General features: G+C 43.4%; 1 protein-coding gene across 1 annotated transcript in view; it reads right to left on the bottom strand.

Annotated features, from left to right (window-relative positions):
• The window catches only part of LOC126163133 (protein yellow-like), a 157,100-nt gene that overhangs the window by 109,795 nt on the left and 27,959 nt on the right, over nt 1–19,346 (bottom strand). The window lies entirely within an intron of this gene.

Here is a 19,346-nt window from a genome sequence, read left to right as displayed (position 1 = left end):
ATACCCTCACACTTCAAGAAGAATGTAATAATTCCATTCCCAAAGATAGCAGGTGTTGACAGATGTGAAAATTACTGAACTATCAGTTTAATAAGTCATAGCTGCAAAATACTAACGCGAATTCTTTACAGACGAATGGAAAAACTGGTAGAAGCCGACCTCAGGGAAGATCAGTTTGGATTCCGTAGAAATATCGGAACACGTGAGGCAATACTGACCCTACGACTTATCTTAGAAGCTAGATTAAGGAAAGACAAACCTACGTTTCTAGCATTTGTAGACTTAGAGAAAGCTTTTGACAATGTTGACTGGAATACTCTCTTTCAAATTATGAAGGTGGCAGGGGTAAAATACGGAGAGCGAAAAGCTATTTACAATTTGTACAGAAACCAGATGGCAGTTCTAAGAATCGAGGGACATGAAAGGGAAGCAGTGGTTGGGAAGGGAGTGGGACAGGGTTGTAGCATCTCCCCGATGTTATTCAATCTCTATATTGAGCAAGCAGTGAAGGAAACAAAAGAAAAATTCGGAGTAGGTATTAAAATCCATGGAGAAGAAATAAAAACTTTGAGGTTCGCCGATGACATTGTAATTCTGTCAGAGACAGCATAGGACTTGGAAGAGCAGTTTAACGGAATGGATAGTGTCTTGAAAGGAGAATATAAGATGAACATCAACAAAAGCAAAACGAGGATAATGGAATGTAGTCGAATTAAGTCGGGTGATGCAGAGGGAATTATTTTAGGAAATAAGACACTTAAAGTAGTAAAGGAGTTTTGCTATTTGGGGAGTAGAGAGGATATAAAATGTAGACTGGCAATGGCAAGGAAAGCATTTCTGAAGAAGAGAAATTTGTTAACATCGAGTATAGACTTAAGTGTCAGGAAGCCGTTTCTGAAAGTATTTGTATGGAGCGTAGCTATGTATGGAAGTGAAACATGGACGATAAATATTTTAGACAAGAAGAGAATAGAAGCTTTCGAAATGTGGTGCTACAGAAGAATGCTGAAGATTAGATGGGTATTGAGGAAGTATTGAATAGGATTGGGGAGAAGAGAAGTTTGTGGCACAACTTAAGTAGAAGAAGGGACCGGTTGGTATGACATGTTCTGAGGCATCAAGGGATCACCAGTTCAGTATTGGAGGGCAGCGTGGAGGGTAAAAATCATAGAGGGAGACCAAGAGATGAGTACACTAAGCAGATTCAGAAGGATGTATGTTGTAGTAGGTACTGGGAGATGAAGAAGCTTTCACAGGATAGAGTAGCTTGGAGAGCTGCATGAAACCAGTCTCTGGACTGAAGACCACAACAACAAGCATAGAGCTGTTGTATCCACATACTCTGAAAGTAACATGACCGGTACGGAATATGCATCGGAGACCTTGCCTTTGTTAAGTCATTTAAGCCGCTTCGCTACACTGAGGATATCTACTTCTAAGTTATTCATGTCGGCAGCTGTTCTAGATTCAAATTCTGGAATATTTACTTCGTCTGCTTTGGTGAAAGAGTGTCGGAAAACCGTGTTTAGTAACTCTGCTGTAGTGGCACTGTCATACTATATTCACTGACATAATCATTGTTACCGTGTGGTGGAGGTATAGCTTGCGTCTTGCTGCAGGTTTACTTCACATACCGCCAGAATCATTTGGATTTTCTGCCAGATTTCGAGAGATTCGTAAAATGATTTTTGAACAACGTTTGTAATTTTACGTGCATTATTATGAAACTGGGTAATGTCGGTATGGAAAGCCGCAAGTTTCACATATTCTTCACAGAGTAAACTGTGGTGGTAGGAACACTTCTGCGCGTTGTTGTGTTACGTCAGAGTGCCTGCACTCGGTACTCCAGTATCAGCGACGATAGAGAGGAGATATATGTATCTCGTGCAAAACGAGAAGTTGGTCAATGTTAGGCCAAATCTTATTTTACGAGACGCAGTGGAAGCGGAGTATGTGGGCAAATGAATTAAGCTCCAGATAACACGAAGATTCTGCCCTAAAATCGTCTGCGGCTAACCAGAGTGCTCCCGTAAAGGCTGGAGCTAATGGAGCGTTGTCGTAGACATCGACACAGCCGTCTAAGCAATCTCGACAATCTGTAAGACTTTTCACATCAAGTGGGCGTAGAACTCTTGTAAGCCATACCCAGTGAATATGATTGACAACTGAATAACAACTCTGGTCACGTATGGTTCTAACTCCTCGACCTTGTCGTTAACCTCAGTCATTATCACCTAGGCTAGGACCGTGCACCTTTCCTATTGTAACAGAACCATGTGTCGTTAATGAACATCCGTCAAAGAAAGACTGTCTTCCTAAGTATATACCAGTTTTGCTTTGTAGTAGAACGGCTCCATTAGTTTGTTTGTTCGACATAACAACCATGTAGAGTAAAAATCATTATAATTTGAATGGAAGTGCCACTGAACTAATAGTAAAGTGATTTAAATGCAATGATGCTGTCAAACTGAATCGCATTTTTTAAAAACTTTTCATATTATGATTGATTTTGTGAAAGACTTTCCTGTTGCTTGCTTAGTGTTTCATACTTGAGCGTTGTAACTACAGAGAATTTTGTTTATATTTATTTAGTGTTAAGAGCTGTAATTATTTAAAACATTGAAATTCTATAAATTTTATTTGTCATGTTGATGAGCTTTGCTTGTGCAGGTAAGTGTTATCTTTGCTTGTGCAGGTAAGCGTTATTGGGAGATTACGTACTTTTGACTCTAATAGACAGAGCTCACAATTTAGCCACTTCCGCAACGATTATTAGTAGGTTTTTTAAAAAATTATTATATTTAATTCCTTCAGTAATTTAAAACCGAACTAAATATTTCTCTTTGTTGTTTATTAAAGTGATTCTGTTGTTTACGCGTGCGAACTGTTTTGTCAGCACACGTTCGTTCATATAATTTATGTAATAATATTATCCTGATTATAGCTGGTTAATGAACTGAATTTGTCCAGTTGAACCGGGGACGAATTTAGAAATAACTTAAATAACTCAAAATTTCGTAGTATTTTTTGTTGTGTTTGTTGTGCGTGATTTACATTATTTCGTAACGATTACCCAAAGTTTACGTAAGAAGAAGGTGTGGTAAACTATTTCTCAAAGTAAGTTTCTCCGCTAATCAGTTATTTCGGAAACTGATGCCTTAATTTTCTGATCCAATTAGGCTGACGCGATGACGGTTATTTTCATAGCCGATTAGAGAGTGGGAGGGTTACAACTTTCAGGAAGTTTCTCGCTTAACCTGACTGAGTAAAGGGCAAGCTTTCATCTACACCTAGTTTTATACTTGACTACCACACGGAATACACGCGAAAGTCAAGGGTTGCCGCAAAGATGTAGTCAGATGTATTTTCCAGGCGATACAGAAAATAAGTCGCAAGCAGTTTCACTGTCAGAGGTAAGAGCCTGGCCAAAGCCGAAGCCACGAGTAAAAACGTGAGATTCTTACAGTAACTACTGCAAATAGTAAGCACAGCAGATGTAAAGAACACAGCGAAGCCTTTACGAGCAGACTGGTACGGTGCGTGCCAAACGACTTCACACAAGTAATTAAACTGACTGTCCGCCCGTGACAGGTTGTATTTCATCGAAATGTTTGCCGCGACGCGCGTGAGTAGCCCGGGCAACAATTCGATGAGGCTGCGCGTTACCGCAATTTATGCCAGTCGTGCCGACAGGTATACAAAAGATACTCCACAAGCCTCCGCATGCATTGTGGCAGGTACGTAGGTGGCACCTCGAGACAGTTGCATTTTCTCTCTACGTCTGTATGTACATTTATACCAGTTGTAGAACTTTTTGCTCATGACCTGATACTGAAGTGTAGGGCAGCATCTTAGTCCACATATGAGTCGATCTTATTATTAATTGGTAGCCTACATAATTTAGTATGTCATAAGTATCCGTCAGACTAGCTATAGCAAGGGCGAGAGGATTTGACGCTAATCGCTGAATAATGATCACTATAAGTTGGCACTTGATATCGACTGTTCTCTCAAATGGTTCAAATGGCTCTGAGCACTATGGGACTCAACATCTGAGGTCATCAGTCCCCGAGAAGTTAGAACTACTTAAACCTAACTAACCTAAGGACATCACACACATCCAAGCCCGAGGCAGGATCCGAACCTGCGACCGTAGCGGTCACGCGGTTCCAGACTGAAGCACCTAGAACCGCTCGGCCACTCCGGCCGTCGACTGTTCTCTGTTTCAGACTGCTGCCACTCTCAGCGGTCTAACCGTTGTGACACTGTACTTGTGTAGTGAAGTGTTGCTTGTTGTACTTTGTGGGCGGTTGACTTTGATTACTTACAGTATTGTTACTTGTATTTAAATACACTATTGAATATGAAACACCATCACAGAAGGTCGATAAATGATTATTTCTGCTGTCTGCCATGTATTTCAACAGCCTTACGAGTAATTAATATAATGTTCCCTGCTATGAATAAGTAGCCCACTTTAAGTAGTCCATCTCTGTAATGCGCATTCACGAATTCATGTGACTTCCGTCTGAAGGACCATACCAGCTCATCGGTACGAGTCACGCACGCCATTGAGTTGCCAGTACTGGAAGACAGTTAATAAAACATTCTCTATCACACATTCTCTAACGCTGTGCTTCCTGCACCGCTTACCGCTCTACCCCTGAGGTAAACGGCCAACTGGAATAGTCCAAGGCGGGATACAACAAAATCAAATAAAATTAAGCACATCTTGAAATATCAGTGTCTCTGTAAGTATTTTTGTTCGTTACTGAGCAGTAAGACTGCAGTCTTAAGAAGCTCTTAACGTTAGTTGAGGTTTTTGGATTCGGATGCTAGTTGCTAGATGCATATTACACTCACGTTCAGAAAAAAAAGCACCTTCAACGACTAGAGACAGGACATTCATATTCAAAGGACATCTACATACTATGTTCTGCAGAAATGATTAGCATTTCCCTCCCGCCGGAGGTTCGAATCCTCCCTCGAGCATGGGTGTGTGTGTTGTTCTTACACTACTGGCCATTAAAATTTGTACAACAAGAAGAAATGCAGATGATAAACGGGTATTCATTGGACAAATATATTATACTAGAACTGACCTGTGATTACATTTTCACGCAATTTGTGTGCATAGATCCTGAGAAATCAGTACGCAGAATAAACAGCTCTGGCCGTAATAACGGCCTTGATACACCTGAGCGTTGGGCCAAACAGAGCTCGGATGGCGTGTTCAAGTACTGCTGCCCAAGCAGCTTCAGCACGATACCACAGTTCATCAAGAGTAGTGACTGGCGTAATGTGATGAGCTAGTTGCTCGGCCACCAATGACCAGACGTTTTCAGTTGGTGAGAGATCTGGAGAATGTGCTGGCCAGGCCAGCAGTCGAACATTTTCTGTATCCAGAAAGGCCCATACAGGATCTGCAACATGCGGTCGTGCATTATCCTGCTGAAATGTAGGGTTTCGCAGGGATCGAATGAAGGGTAGAGCCACGGGTCGTAACACATCTGAAATGTACCGTCCGTTGTTCAAAGTGCCATCAATGCGAACAAGAGGTGACCGAGACGTGTAACCAATGGCACCCCATACCATCACGCCGGGTGATACGCCAGTATGGCGATGACGAATACACGCTTCCAATGTGCGTTCACCGTGATGTCGCCAAACACGGATGCGACCATCATGATGCTGTAAACAGAACCTGGATTCATCCGAAAAAGATGACGTTTTGCCATTCGTGCACCATTTGCATAGCCGGCCGGAGTGGCCGTGCGGTTCTAGGCGCTACAGTGTGGAGCCGAGCGACCGCTACGGTCACAGGTTCGAATCCTGTCTCGGGCATGGATGTATGTGAAGTCCTTAGGTTAGTTAGGTTTAATTAGTTCTAAGTTCTAGGCAACTGATGACCTCAGAAGTTAAGTCGCATACTGCTTAGAGCCATTTTTGAACCATTTGCATATCACAGCATCTTCTTCCTGTCGGTTAAATTTCGTGTCTGTCGCACGTCATCTTCGTTGTGTAGCAATTTTAATGGCCAGTAGTGTATATTATTAAAAGTTTTAAATGAGGCTCCTGAAGCCTATTTAGCAGCTATTTTGACTGTAAATGGCGAATTTCTTTTTTGAAACGCGTCACTAGCGGACATGAAAGCGAAATGCTATTCCGACAACAGATAATGATCCTTGGTTAAGTAAGCAGTGATTGGTCTGTGACGTCCTTTTGAAAGCTACTACTGCTACTACTACTACTACTACGTGATCACGCCCAGTGGACCGCACGCATCTACAAGTTTCCTCCTCCACCGTATTCTGTCCATTGCTGCTATCCGCCATCCGTCCACATCTATTGACACTTGGTTTAAATCTTCATGGAGTCCATCCCTCCAACGCTTCTTGGGTGTCCCTGGCGGTCTCTTTCCTGTAGGTGTGCAATCCAGGAGCTTCCGAGGCCATCTGTGATCCTCCATCCGGGTCACATGGCCGGCCCACTGCATTCGTTTGACTTTGACGGTTCCTGCTATGTTGGGATGCTGGTATAGTTCCTCAAGCTCTTGGTTGTATCTGATCCTCCATTCACCTGTATCTGCATCCAGAACCGGAACGAAGATCTACCGAAGCGCAAGGAGCTTATGGAAGTCCTATTTCCGGCTACTCCATGTCTCACAGCCATATAGAACAACAGGCTGGATCAGGGTTTTGTACAATCGAATCGTGAACTGTCTGGAGAGATATTTGGACCGAAGCAGTTGTGGTAGGCTGTGGTAAGATCGGTTTCCTGCTTGTATTCTGGCATTGATCTCTGCTTCACATGACGAGTTCTCAGTGAAAAGTGCCCCTAGGTATTTGAATTCTGGCACTCTCTCGTAGGATCACCTGCAGTGATTGTAGATGACCAGCAATCTGACAATGACCACGCGTCATAACGAGGTACTCTGTCTTGGCTTCGTTTATGTTTAGCCCAAATTTGCTGGCAGCCTCCTTTAGTGTTTTGGTCATTTGCTGCAACTCCTCTTCCGACCTAGAGAGTAAACAGATGTCGTCTGCATAGGCTAAGTATGCCAGTCTCTTTCCTTCGATTTCAATCCCTTCGTTCTCTTGGAAGGTCTCGCGTACGATCTTCTCGAGGGCAAAGTTGAACAGGATAGGGGACAACCCATCTCCTTGCCTGAGTCCTGTCACAATTTCAAACTCCTCAGTTACGCGATTTCCCATCTTCACCTTTGCACGTGTTTCGTTCAGACGGATCTTTATCAGATTGATGACTTTCTCTGCTATGCCAAACTCCCTTAAACAGTTGAGCAGGCTCTTGCGATGTATGCAATCATAGGCCTTCTTAGAATCAACGAATAAAATATGCAAATCTTTACCATATTCATCCAGTTTCTCAGCGAGCTGCCGGAGACTGAAGATGAGATCTACTGTTGAACGTCCTCGCCGGAAACCTCCCTGGTACTCCCCAATCACCGATTCTGCCACTGGCTGAATTCTATGTATGAAGCAATTGGACAGAATCTTATAGCAGACGTTAAGCAGGGTGATTCCTCGATAGTTGTCACATTTCAGTTTGTCGCCCTTCTTATGTATTGGACAAATTAAAGCTGTTTTCCATTCTCCTGGTAGTTCTTCTTTGGTTGTAACGCCGGAAATGCATATCCTCCTATTTCCATCTATTGTACTATAAATTTTTTTCTTTACCTGAAGATATGACATTTATGTGTCTTTATATATTGTAATTGTTTTACTATTTGTATATATATGTATATTTATGCATTTATGTCGATGTATAATTGGTTTGTTTTGTAAATATTATTTGTATTTTTATGCTGGGTCTGGCCTAGAGAAAACTATGCTATCGAACCATTACATCGATAGGTCGTGTGGAGAACCAAAGTGTTTAGGATCTTTGGTAGGGTTAACTCTGTCGCGTGGAGCGCGGGCAGAGAGGGAGTCTGGCTGGAGTAGCGAGTGGAGCAGGTGTGTTGTGTGACGCTCCCGCGAGTTGCCGCGCTTTCGGGGTTTGGCAGCATGTAATTGCGCTCGACTTGCTATGATAGTTTCTGACACGGTGTCGCGGACGAGAAGCATTAGCTGGTGCACATCAAGAGCCTGTTTCGCCTGGTGACCGTGTCGAGAAGAAGGCGCGCCAACATCCAGCTTCTGCAACAGCGACGGTCGACAATGAGTGACTGTCGCCATCTCCCCGATCGACGGCTTCAAACCTTCAATCAACCAACAAGGAAGACTGGGAGCACGTAAAGTCTTAGAACTGTATGGCAGACCTCAGCTTTTCAAACTTTTTAAAATTGTTGCATCAAAATTACAGCAACTTAGCATGAACCTTTGTTGCTCATTGTCCCAATTGCATTACCAAGTGGAGTCCCTTACTTTTCCGACATGAACTCGAGTGGCGTTGAAATTCAAACGCCAGCATTAAAGAAATATTCGATTTCACTGCTTTAATTTCAAAGTTTAGTTAAGGTATTCATAGCTGGCTACAATATTGAGATTACACAAGCACAAATTAAGAGTGCGAGTTTTGTTACGATATTTTATCTTACCTGTGACTGCAGCTCAGCTTGGTACGTACTAAATGTTACTATTGTTAATTGACCTGAATCATTTAATTCAAGGTCAAAGTTAAATCTCTTATTTCTAAATTGCGTACATTCAAGTAGCTTTTGAAATGTTTGTTGAGGTGACCCAAGACTAACCTTATTTTATTTTATTGCGTAGTGCTTCTGAAACAAAGTTCACTATTAATTTGAGTTACTAAATTAACTTTCAATTTTCCGGTTTTATTAATTCTTTTGCTAAATTAAGTCAGAGTGTAGCGAAATTTATTACTTCTGACAAACATTCAGTTTTCACACAACACGTGTCAACCTTCAGTTGCCACGCTTCTAGTGCTAATTATATGTGTAATAACCTTTCTTTTTCAGTTACTATAGTAATTGTCCATAGGACTGGCGACCATAATTTCCCCAAATCTCAAATATCTAATTAACGCCAGTTAATTGTTAACGTAACGACCGCACATTTACTTTCTTTATTAACTTTACCCCTTTTCAAAATTAATTTCCACCAGTTTCATTTGCATTTTTCCTTTCATTTAGATGTAACCCTTTCCTCCCTCTTTACCGACAAATTAACTTCGGTGACGATTGCTTTTCCCGAATTTCCATTAGGTACTCGCGGTTTAATTTTTACTGTCATTAAGGTCCATAAGTGAGGGGGAGGTTACAGGATCCATATTGCCTTTTGAGAGCATCTCCTAAAATCGTCAGTGTGCGTTGAGGAGAGGGAGTCGCGGTCAGCAGATGAAGGCGTGAGTTTCGAGTCTACGCTAAGAGCCACGTAGAGCGTAATTAGCGAGGTGCACACAGTGGCAGCGCGGAGTGGCGCTGGCGGTGCTGCTCCGTCATTTGTTCCGCCGGCGCCTGCGCGGCGCGTGCCAGCGCAGCTGGGCGGGGCAGTCCACGCGTGACGTCACAGCCCAGCGCCTGCGGCAGGTCCGTTCGGGAAAGTGACGCGGCCGGACTCCACCGGTAGCCCACGCCGGCTGCCGCTCGCGCCGGTTTCCCCTGCAGTGCTGACTTCTTCGCTTACGCAGTCCGGCCAACTGTTCAAGTGCTACTTTCTTCCTACCCTCAGTGCTACTTTCTTTCTTTGTATAGCCCGATCATGGTGCATCGTTCAGCGTTTGACAGTTTTTGAAGGTACTGCAGGTTCTTTTACATTGCCGTAAGCAATTTGACTTCAGTGAGGTGACGCGTAATTTTAATAAGTAATGTAGGATAACTGATTCGCTGCAGCTAGGTTTTACACGTTTCCATTCACTGTGACCACCGTTAGACGTCAGCCCAAAGACGGTAGGTAGCAGCACTAGCAGTGTATATAAAACATCTCGGCGGATGCGGAAAACACAAATATTATAGCACTTCCTTCAGCTATGCTTTAAAGGATACCCTGTTTCACGATTAGTTCCACGAGCATTTGGTTGCCCTACCATCACATTCCGTCAGTTCTTATCACCCCGTAACACAAATATGATCCTATATGGAATCTTTAAGAGTGGATCCCTAGCTGAACATCCTGCACAGTTTGTAACTCCCAAGAAGTTCACTTTCGATCTTGATGGTGCGAATCCTTGTGATCACTGCGGCGCGCCATTTTTCACTGATGTTAATGGTGCAAGTTGATGGTTTGTTTTGAACATTTCTTCAATGTCGACGATAGCCATTTTGTGAAATGTGTACATATATCCCACAGAAGAGTGATCTCTTCATTTCTCGGACTCTCATTTCCTGTCGCTCTCCTGACGTACTTTGTAATTACCTGCTAATGTTTTTCCTGTCATAATCGTTAACACAACACTTTCAAATGAACCTCACTAAAGGTTGAACCTGTACTTCGCTCTCAAGGTGATCCTTGTACGTTTGTAAACTGTTCGCTGCCGCCGTGACTAAAGTACACTGAGGATGGCGAAACTGCGATATCAATGCAGCAGGATTTTACAACGTATATTGTGTTCGAGTATTATGAATTAGCTCCAAGAAAACGGTCTATTGACACACAGTAAAATGGTTCAAATGGCTCTCAGCACTATGGGACTTAACTTCTGAGGTCATCAGTCCCCTAGACCTTAGAACTACTTAAACCTAACTAACCTAAGGACATCTCACATATCCATGCCCGAGGCAGGATTCGAACTTATGACCGTAACGGTCGCGCTGTTCCACACTGTATCGCCTAGAACCGCTCGGCCACCCCGGCCGGCTGACACACAGTCAACATTGGTTTAGAAAACATCGTTCCGGTAAAACACAACTAGTTCTTTATTCACATGAAGTGTTGAGTGCTGTTGACAAGGGATTTCAGATCGATTCGGTATTTCTGGATTTCAAATGTGTGTGAAATCTTATCGGACCTAACTGCTAAGGTCATCAGTCCCTAAGCTTACACACTACTTAACCTAAATTATCCTAAGGACAAACACACACACACCCATGGGAGGATTCGAAGCTCCGCCGGGACCAGCCGCACAGTTCATGACTGCAACGCCCCAGACCGCTCGGCTAATCCATCGCGGCTATTTCTGGATTTCCGGAAGGCTTTTGACACTGTACCAGACAAGCGGCTCGTAGTGAAATCTTATCGGAATATCGTCTCAGTTATGTGACTGGATTTGTGATTTCCTGTCAGAGAGGTCACAGTTTGTAGTAACTGACGGGAAGTCATGGAGTAAAACAGAAGTGAATTCTGGCGTTCCCCAAGGTAGTGTTATAGGCTATTTGCTGTTCCTTACCTATATTAACGATTTGGGAGACAATATGAGTAGCCGTCTTAGGTTATTTGCAGATGACGCTGTCATTTATCTATTAATAAAGTCTTCAGAAGATCAAAACAAACCGCAAAATGATTAAGGAAAGATATCTGAATGGTGCGAAAAGTGGCAGTTGACCCTGTATAACGAAAACTGTGTGATCATCCACATGAGTGCTAAAAGGAAGTCGTTAAACTTCGGTTAGACGATAAATCAGTATAATCTAAAAGCCGTAAAATCAACTAAATACCTAGGTATTACAATTACGAACAACTTAAATTGGAAGGATTACATAGAAAATGTTGTGGGGAAGGCTAAGCAAAGACTGCGTTTTATTGGCAGGACACTTAGAAAATGTAACAAAGCTACTAAGGAGACTGCCTACGCTACGCTTGTCCGTTCTCTTTTAGAATACTGCTGCGCGGTGTGGGATCCTTACCAGATAGGATTGACTGAGTACATAGAAAATGTTCAAAGAAACGCAGCAGGTTTTGTATTAGCGAGAAATATTTGAGAGAGTGTCACAGAAATGATACAGGATTTGGGCTGGACATCATTAAAAGAAAGGCGTTTCTCGTTGCGAGGGAATCTTCTCACGAAACTCCAATCAGCGACTTAATCCTCCGAATGCGAAAATGTTTTTTTGACACCGACCTACATAGGGAAGAACAATCACCACGATAATGTAAGGGAAATCAGAACTCGTAAGGAAAGATATAGGTGTTCATTCTTCCCGCGCGCTATACGAGATTGGAATAATAGAGAATAGCGAAGGTGGTTGGAAAAACCCTCTGCCAGGCACTTAAATGTGATTTGCAGAGTATCCATGTAGATGTAGATCAAAACCGATGGCGAGCCAACTGCGGTACACCATGGGCCGTAGATGACAGGGGTGGAAGGCGGCTGCGGTGATGTGTGGGGGCGAACAGATGCGCAACTGATAAGCAAATGACCGGCCAGCTGAACGAAGGGGCTATCAACAGTGTCTCCTCATCGACTGTTCAGCGAACGTTGCTTCTTGTGGGCCTCCGCTCCAGCTGCTTGCTTCATGTGCCCGCGCTGACTGCTGTTCTTCGGGGACAAAGGCTGGAATTTGCACACCAGCAATACTGAGCGGCGGAAGATGACCTTCTGAGATGAATCACGTTTTATGCTCCGTCGGACAGATAACAGTTGGCGTGTACGGTGTGGAACGTTTGAAAGCAGACATCCAGCAACAATCGTCGGAGCATTACAGCTCAGGAAATGTTTTCGTGACATTTCCTGGGTGGTCTCGTCATTCTGGAACACCCAACGGATCATTTCCGTCTCTAGACGCAATTTGTTTTTCTTTGGCACAATAGCATCTACCAGCAGGACAACGCAACGTGTCACGCAGCTAGCAGTGTACATGCTAGAGATGGGCAAAACTGTTCTTTTCAGAGATCGGATCAGAACTGTTCATCCCTGAAATGAATTAGCTTTTTTTCATGACTCACCACTCATTTACAATAGAAAATAAATGGAAGGCACATTGCCCTTTAAACTTGGTTTATTCCTGAACTATACCTGTATTTTGATCTTATTTGATCTTATTTTGAAGTAACACAGATAATGAGTAAGAATTTTGTATTGTTTATTGAAATTTCCACGATATGACAAAGTTTTTGATTATTGATTTATTTTGCACTGTCGTCGTTTTTTGGGTGATCGGAAAATGTTGTAACTTGAGATTTACATTAACAATATATTTGGCTATAATGTATTAAAATTTCATTAACCTCATACAAATACATCGCAAGCCATATATTTTTAAAGTGAACGTTTCCTTCCGAAGACGCCTAAAATCGCAAAATCCGTACCAGAATAAGAAAAAAAAAAAAAAAATTAATTTGACTGTAAAAGCCGGCCGAAGTGGCCGTGCGGTTAAAGGCGCTGCAGTCTGGAACCGCAAGACCGTTACGGTCGCAGGTTCGAATCCTGCCTCGGGCATGGATGTTTGTGATGTCCTTAGGTTAGTTAGGTTTAACTAGTTCTAAGTTCTAGGGGACTAATGACCTCAGCAGTTGAGTCCCATAGTGCTCAGAGCCATTTTGACTGTAAAACGAAAGTGCTGCATATAGCCTTACGCAGAATAAAACAAGGAAAATATTGGTGTATCACATTTTGCGATACGTTTATCGGTTCGCTCGTAATTAAAGCGTAAATTCGAGTGTCCATAATAAAAATCCTATAGTAAGAGGAGTCATCAGAAACCTAATCTGATCAGTTTAAACAAATAAAAATAAAATAAAAACAAATGATGTATACATAACATAACAATGTAATATACATAGCGGTATTACTACGAAGAACAATATCCAGTAGAGACGAACTCCAATGCAGAAGCACTGAGTCGAGCAGGTCGAGCCGTGAGCTGTATTACTGCGTGAGCTAAGACCGCAGAGACCAGAGTGACATCTGAGTTGCTTTGCTCAACGCTCTGGCTAGAGTCGAGAATGGTGGGGTGAGCGTTGAGCGGGCGAGTTCCGAGGGTGGGGGGAGCGGTGAACTCATCCGCTCCGAGACAAATCATGCGTTCCCTTGCGAGCAGGTTGTTGCAAGTAGTTCCTATGTTATCCGCTAGGTGGCTCTCTGTCCTGTTGCTCGCATCAACTGCCCAGAGGGCAGGACGTGCGACTGAAACGATCGCCGACAGAGTGCGATGCGAAGTTAAGCTGCGCCAGACACTGCACGCGGCAGACGATGCACAGAGATGGCACGGCATATGTGAAACACTAAATCCAATGGGGCACTGCACAATGCAGGCAGCCAAGGTAGAAGCAGGGCAGAGGCCGGAGCTGGCTGTGTTGTGTGGCGTGCACTGTGCTCTGACCAGCAGAGGCGCCGCTGATATGCTCCGTCTCTCTCTCTCTCTCTCTCTCTCTCTCTCTCTCTCTCTCTCTGCCGTGGGAAACGTTTGGAGCTACCGTTCTTTTTTTCTGAATCACTGATTGTTCACTCCTTTGAAAGATTCAACTCTATGAATCAGTTCAAGAGCGGATCCCCCATCTCTAGTACATGCGTGGTTCAAAAAGCACCAGGACAGGTTTACCATACTCCCTGGCTATCAGACTCCCCGGATTTAAACCTAATCAAGAATCTGGTCGTGCCACGGATCCTCAACACAGAAACATAGCGCAGCTGATCACGTCACTGAAGTCGGCATGGCTCCACATCCCTGTTGATACCTTCAACACCATCATTGACTCTCTTCCTGCACGTTTCGCAGAGGTCCACGCTACTAAAGGTGATTATTCAGGTTTTGACAGGTGGTGACAGTATTGTGATTGGACAGTATACAATCAGAGTGAGATTTTCACTCTGCAGCGGAGTGTGTGCTGATATGAAACTTCCTGGCAGATTAAAACTGTGTGCCCGACCGAGACTCGAACTCGGGACCTTTGCCTTTCGCGGGCAAGTGCTCTACCGACTGAGCTACCCAAGCACGACTCACGCCCCGTCCTCACAGCTTCACTTCTGCCAGTACCTCGTCTCCTACCTTCCAAACTTTACAGAAGCTCTCGTGCGAACCTTGCAGAATGTTTGGAAGGTTGGAGACGAGGTAGTGGCAGGAGTAAAGCTGTGAGGACGGGGCATGAGTCGTGCTTGGGTAGCTCAGTTGAGCCGGCATGGTACCTCAGCGTGTCCGGTCAGAGGGATAGCTGCCCTCTGTAATCAAAAAACTGGGTTAATGGATCAACGACGAACTTAAACGGGTGTCTTACGACGTCTTTTCCCGAGCAGACAAAAAAAGAAGTTGATAGAGCACTTGCCCGCGAAAGGCAAAGGTCCCGAGTTCGAATCTCGGTCCGGCACACAGTTTTAATCTGCCAGGAAGTTTCAGTATACAATCGTTCACAGATAATTCCAGAATACAATCGTTCACAGATACTTCCAGACCTTTTACATTTGTTCAGTCAAAAATATCTAGAGGAATTAACATCTGTCTCTGATTTTTCGCTGACACACATGTTCCACATAGTAAAAGATCGTTGTTCTATTACGGCTAAGGCAACTTATTCATTTACAATAACATTACTCCTAGAATGTGAATGAAACCAAGATAAAGGAAATAAACAACAGAAACAACGTAGTGCTACTCGATTACAACAAGAAACCAGGCTAAGTTAAGTAACTGGTCTGATGTTCAAGAAGAATGAAGTTTAGATACTGAGTCATTCTGTTTCTTCTGGATGTCGTTAATTAATTATGTTTCTTAAGAAGAGGTCGTGGTATCCACACACACACAAACACACACACACACACACACACACACACACACACACAATGTAACAAAACGATACCGACAAACCTCGATGTATATTATGAAGGTTACGTTAAAAAAACAATATGTAAGTAGTAAGCCATTACAGTCAACATCATCTAAACGACGCAGAAGAGTCTTGATATTACAAGTGTTGCCGCTTCGGCATGCCTCCAGCAGCTAATGTGAGATTATACACTGCCCGACCGAAAATGGGACTCCTCGCAAGAGGCCTAACAGTACCAAGTGTGTACCACTGTAGAGTGTACAAACCAACAGTTGTTGCAGAAAGTGTCCTCCCAGCACTTGACGGTCCCTACAACGTTGACGACATGTAGTTGCTGCTGAATAGTATTTCCTGACATTAATTCCATCATCATCATCATTTAAGACTGATTATGCCTTTCAGCGTTCAGTCCAGAGCATAGTCCCCCTTATAAAATTCCTCCATGATCCCCTATTCAGTGCTAACATTGGTGCCTCCTCTCCTCCTCTAACGTTAAGCCTATTACTTCAAAATCATTTTTAACCGAATCCAGGTACCTTCTCCTTGGTCTACGCCGACTCCTTCTACCCTCTACTGCTGAACCCATGAGTCTCTTGGGTAACCTTGCTTCTCCCATGCGTGTAACATGACCCCACCATCTAAGCCTGTTCACCCTGACTGCTACATCTATAGAGTTCATTCCCAGTTTTTCTTTGATTTCCTCATTGTGGATACCCTCCTGCCATTGTTCCCACCTACTAGTACCTGCAATCATCCTAGTTACTTTCATATCCGTAACCTCAACCTTATTGATAAGATAACCTGAATCCACCCAGCTTTCGCTCCCATACAACAAATAGTCCGCCGCTCGTGGTCTCGCGGTAGCGTTCTCGCTTCCCGAGCCCGGGGTCCCGGGTTCGATTCCCGGCGGGGTCAGGGATTTTCACCTGCCTCGAGATGACTGGGTGTTTGTGTTGTCCTCATCATTTCATCATCATCCAGGAAAGTGGCGAAATTGGACTGAGCAAAGGTTGGGAAATTGTACGGGCGCTGATAACCACGCAGTTGAGCGCCCCACAAACCAAACATCATCATCATCTCATCCCATACAACAAAGTTGGTGGAAAGATTGTACGGTGCACAGATAACTTAGTCTTGGTACTGACTTCCTTCTTGCAGAAGAGAGTAGATCGTAGCTGAGCGCTCACTGCATTAGCTTTGCTACACCTCGCTTCCAGTTCTTTCACTATGTTGCCATCCTGTGAGAATATGCATCCTAAGTACTTGAAACCGTCCACCTGTTCTAACTTTGTTCCTCCTATTTGGCACTCAATCCGTTTATATCTCTTTCCCACTGACATTACTTTCGTTTTGGAGATGCTAATCTTCATACCATAGTCCTTACATTTCTGATCTAGCTCTCAAATATTACTTTGCAAACTTTCAATTGAATCTGCCATCACAACTAAGTCATCCGTATATGCGAGACTGCTTATTTTGTGTTCACATATGTTAATCTCACCCAGCCAGTCTATTGCTTTCAACATATGATCCATAAATAATATGAACAACAGTGGAGACAGGTTGCAGCCTTGTCTTACCCCTGAAACTACTCTGAACCATGAGCTCAATTTACCGTCAACTCTAACTGCTGCCTGACTATCTATGTAAAGACCTTTAATTGCTTGCAAAAGTTTGCCCCCTATTCCATAATCTCGTAGAACAGACAATAACTACCTCCTAGCAACCCGGTCATATACCTTTTCTAGATCTATAAAGCATAGATACAACTCCCTGTTCCACTCGCAACACTTCTCCATTATTTGCCGTAAACTAAAGATCTGGTCCTGACAACCTCTAAGAAATGAAATAGAAGAACCACACAGCTTTTGAAGTGCTGATGTAAGAAGTAGACTTAATTACGTTTCAGAAATTCTAGGAAACTACAGATTGTCCAGGAAAGACTGTTGATAAAGCTTGTCAGAATACTAATCGAGTGTGCTGGACCGAATTAACATACGAGCACGATTTTGTAGTGTTACGGTGTAAAGTCAAGGGCCGGCACGCCAGTCGGAAACGAGAGACCAGAGAGGGCTGTGAAGACGACGTCAGCCAATAGCACGCTGACCGACCACTCTCCAGGACGACAACGCAACGGCAGCGGCCTCTATGCGAACAGGGCGTAAGCGCCCCGCCGACTGCCCGCGGTCCACTTCTACAGCAGAATCAAGATTAGGCACTCCAAGACCAGCTATAGCGGTACTTTGCGGGCAGGCGTGTCAATTAGGATCATATTAATTAAAATCGGGGAAGAATTAAAAAGGGGAAAGCAATACCAAACTTTAATAACTGCTCAGTATTACTAAGAAGGAATATAATGAAAAGTAATAAAAAGCAAAGTAGCAAAGACCAAGCGGGACAGAAAGATATAGGGGCGCGTTTGTTTTTTAATACATATAAAAGAACATGTAACACATTATTGAGCTCTCTACCTTCAGTTATCGCGATCGGGCTAGTCGATGAAAAAGTGGTACGCGACTGCGAAATTCGTTAAGGACATTATTTAAAGACTCTTCAAGCACGTTTAAAATACATTGCGTGTGACGAAGTGATCAGAGACGTTTATTGTCGGGTGAAGTGAAAATGAATCCGACAACATAATTCGAACTTTGTGTTAGCTGGGAAAAACACTCTTGGGAAGCTATTATGGTTGTGGAACCCACGAAAGTTGTGTGCAACGGAAAGCTATAGTTTACGTAATTCTGCATTTTATAAAATGGTGAAACGCATGTGCGCGGAACATTAATAGAATCTTATCCTTGGACGGTTGCGCGGGTAACTGATACAAACAACGCGCCAGCATAAAAAATAGTTCGCTTATTAACAACCAGATATTAATTAACGGGGACCTAAAATACTAAAAAAGAAGGATAGGATCATCACCTCCAATCCCGATTCATATTTCATATTTAATTAGTGAAAAGAGAAGTGTTAATAAACAAACTACATTTCAATTTTATCCACGATTTTGGCTTTATTACGTAGTCTTGACTACATGATAAACAATATCTGTGGAAGTTGTATGCAACGTATCGTCATAATATTTAGCCAACCAATATTGTGGGACACCAAAAATGTAAATGCATGAAATTTTTCTTACAGCGGATGTTATATTGAGAGACTGAACATCCATTACGTACTTGCATGTTTATCTGCGAAAATGGTTCAAATGGCTCTGAGCACTATGGGACTTAACATCTAAGGTCATCAGTCCCCTAGAACGTAGAACTACTTAAACCTAACTAACCTAAGGACATCACACACATCCATGCCCGACGCAGGATTCGAACCTGCGACCTTAGCGGTCACGCGGTTCCAGACTGTAGTGCCTAGAACCGCACGGCCACCCCGGCCGCCTGCGAAAATGGTCCTTGTCGGTACATCAGCCTAGAGTTGGAATAGAATCGCTGGAACTTTGCAAACCATTCAGATTAATCGAAAGTCTAAATCCGCATAATGCTGGTACCACCAGGATGTGTTCTTTCTCCTCACCCCCATGGCAGTAATTGAATCAAGAGTCAGCCGGGAAATACATTTAAATCAATTGACGACCATTGAGCTAGCGTCACCAATTTTCAAACGTCCACTGCCATGTATGAAGGCGAGTGACACCACGAGTGCTAACGTCGATCGAGGCGTGACGTCGTGATTGTATTGAATGACATTGAGCGGTTACACGGCGACTTAAGA

Source organism: Schistocerca cancellata, chromosome 2, assembly GCF_023864275.1.
Source record: "Schistocerca cancellata isolate TAMUIC-IGC-003103 chromosome 2, iqSchCanc2.1, whole genome shotgun sequence".
In the NCBI taxonomy this organism is placed as follows: Eukaryota; Metazoa; Arthropoda; class Insecta; order Orthoptera; family Acrididae; genus Schistocerca; species Schistocerca cancellata.
Note: the sequence above shows the minus strand (reverse complement) of the source record. Positions and strands in the feature narration are given on the sequence as shown.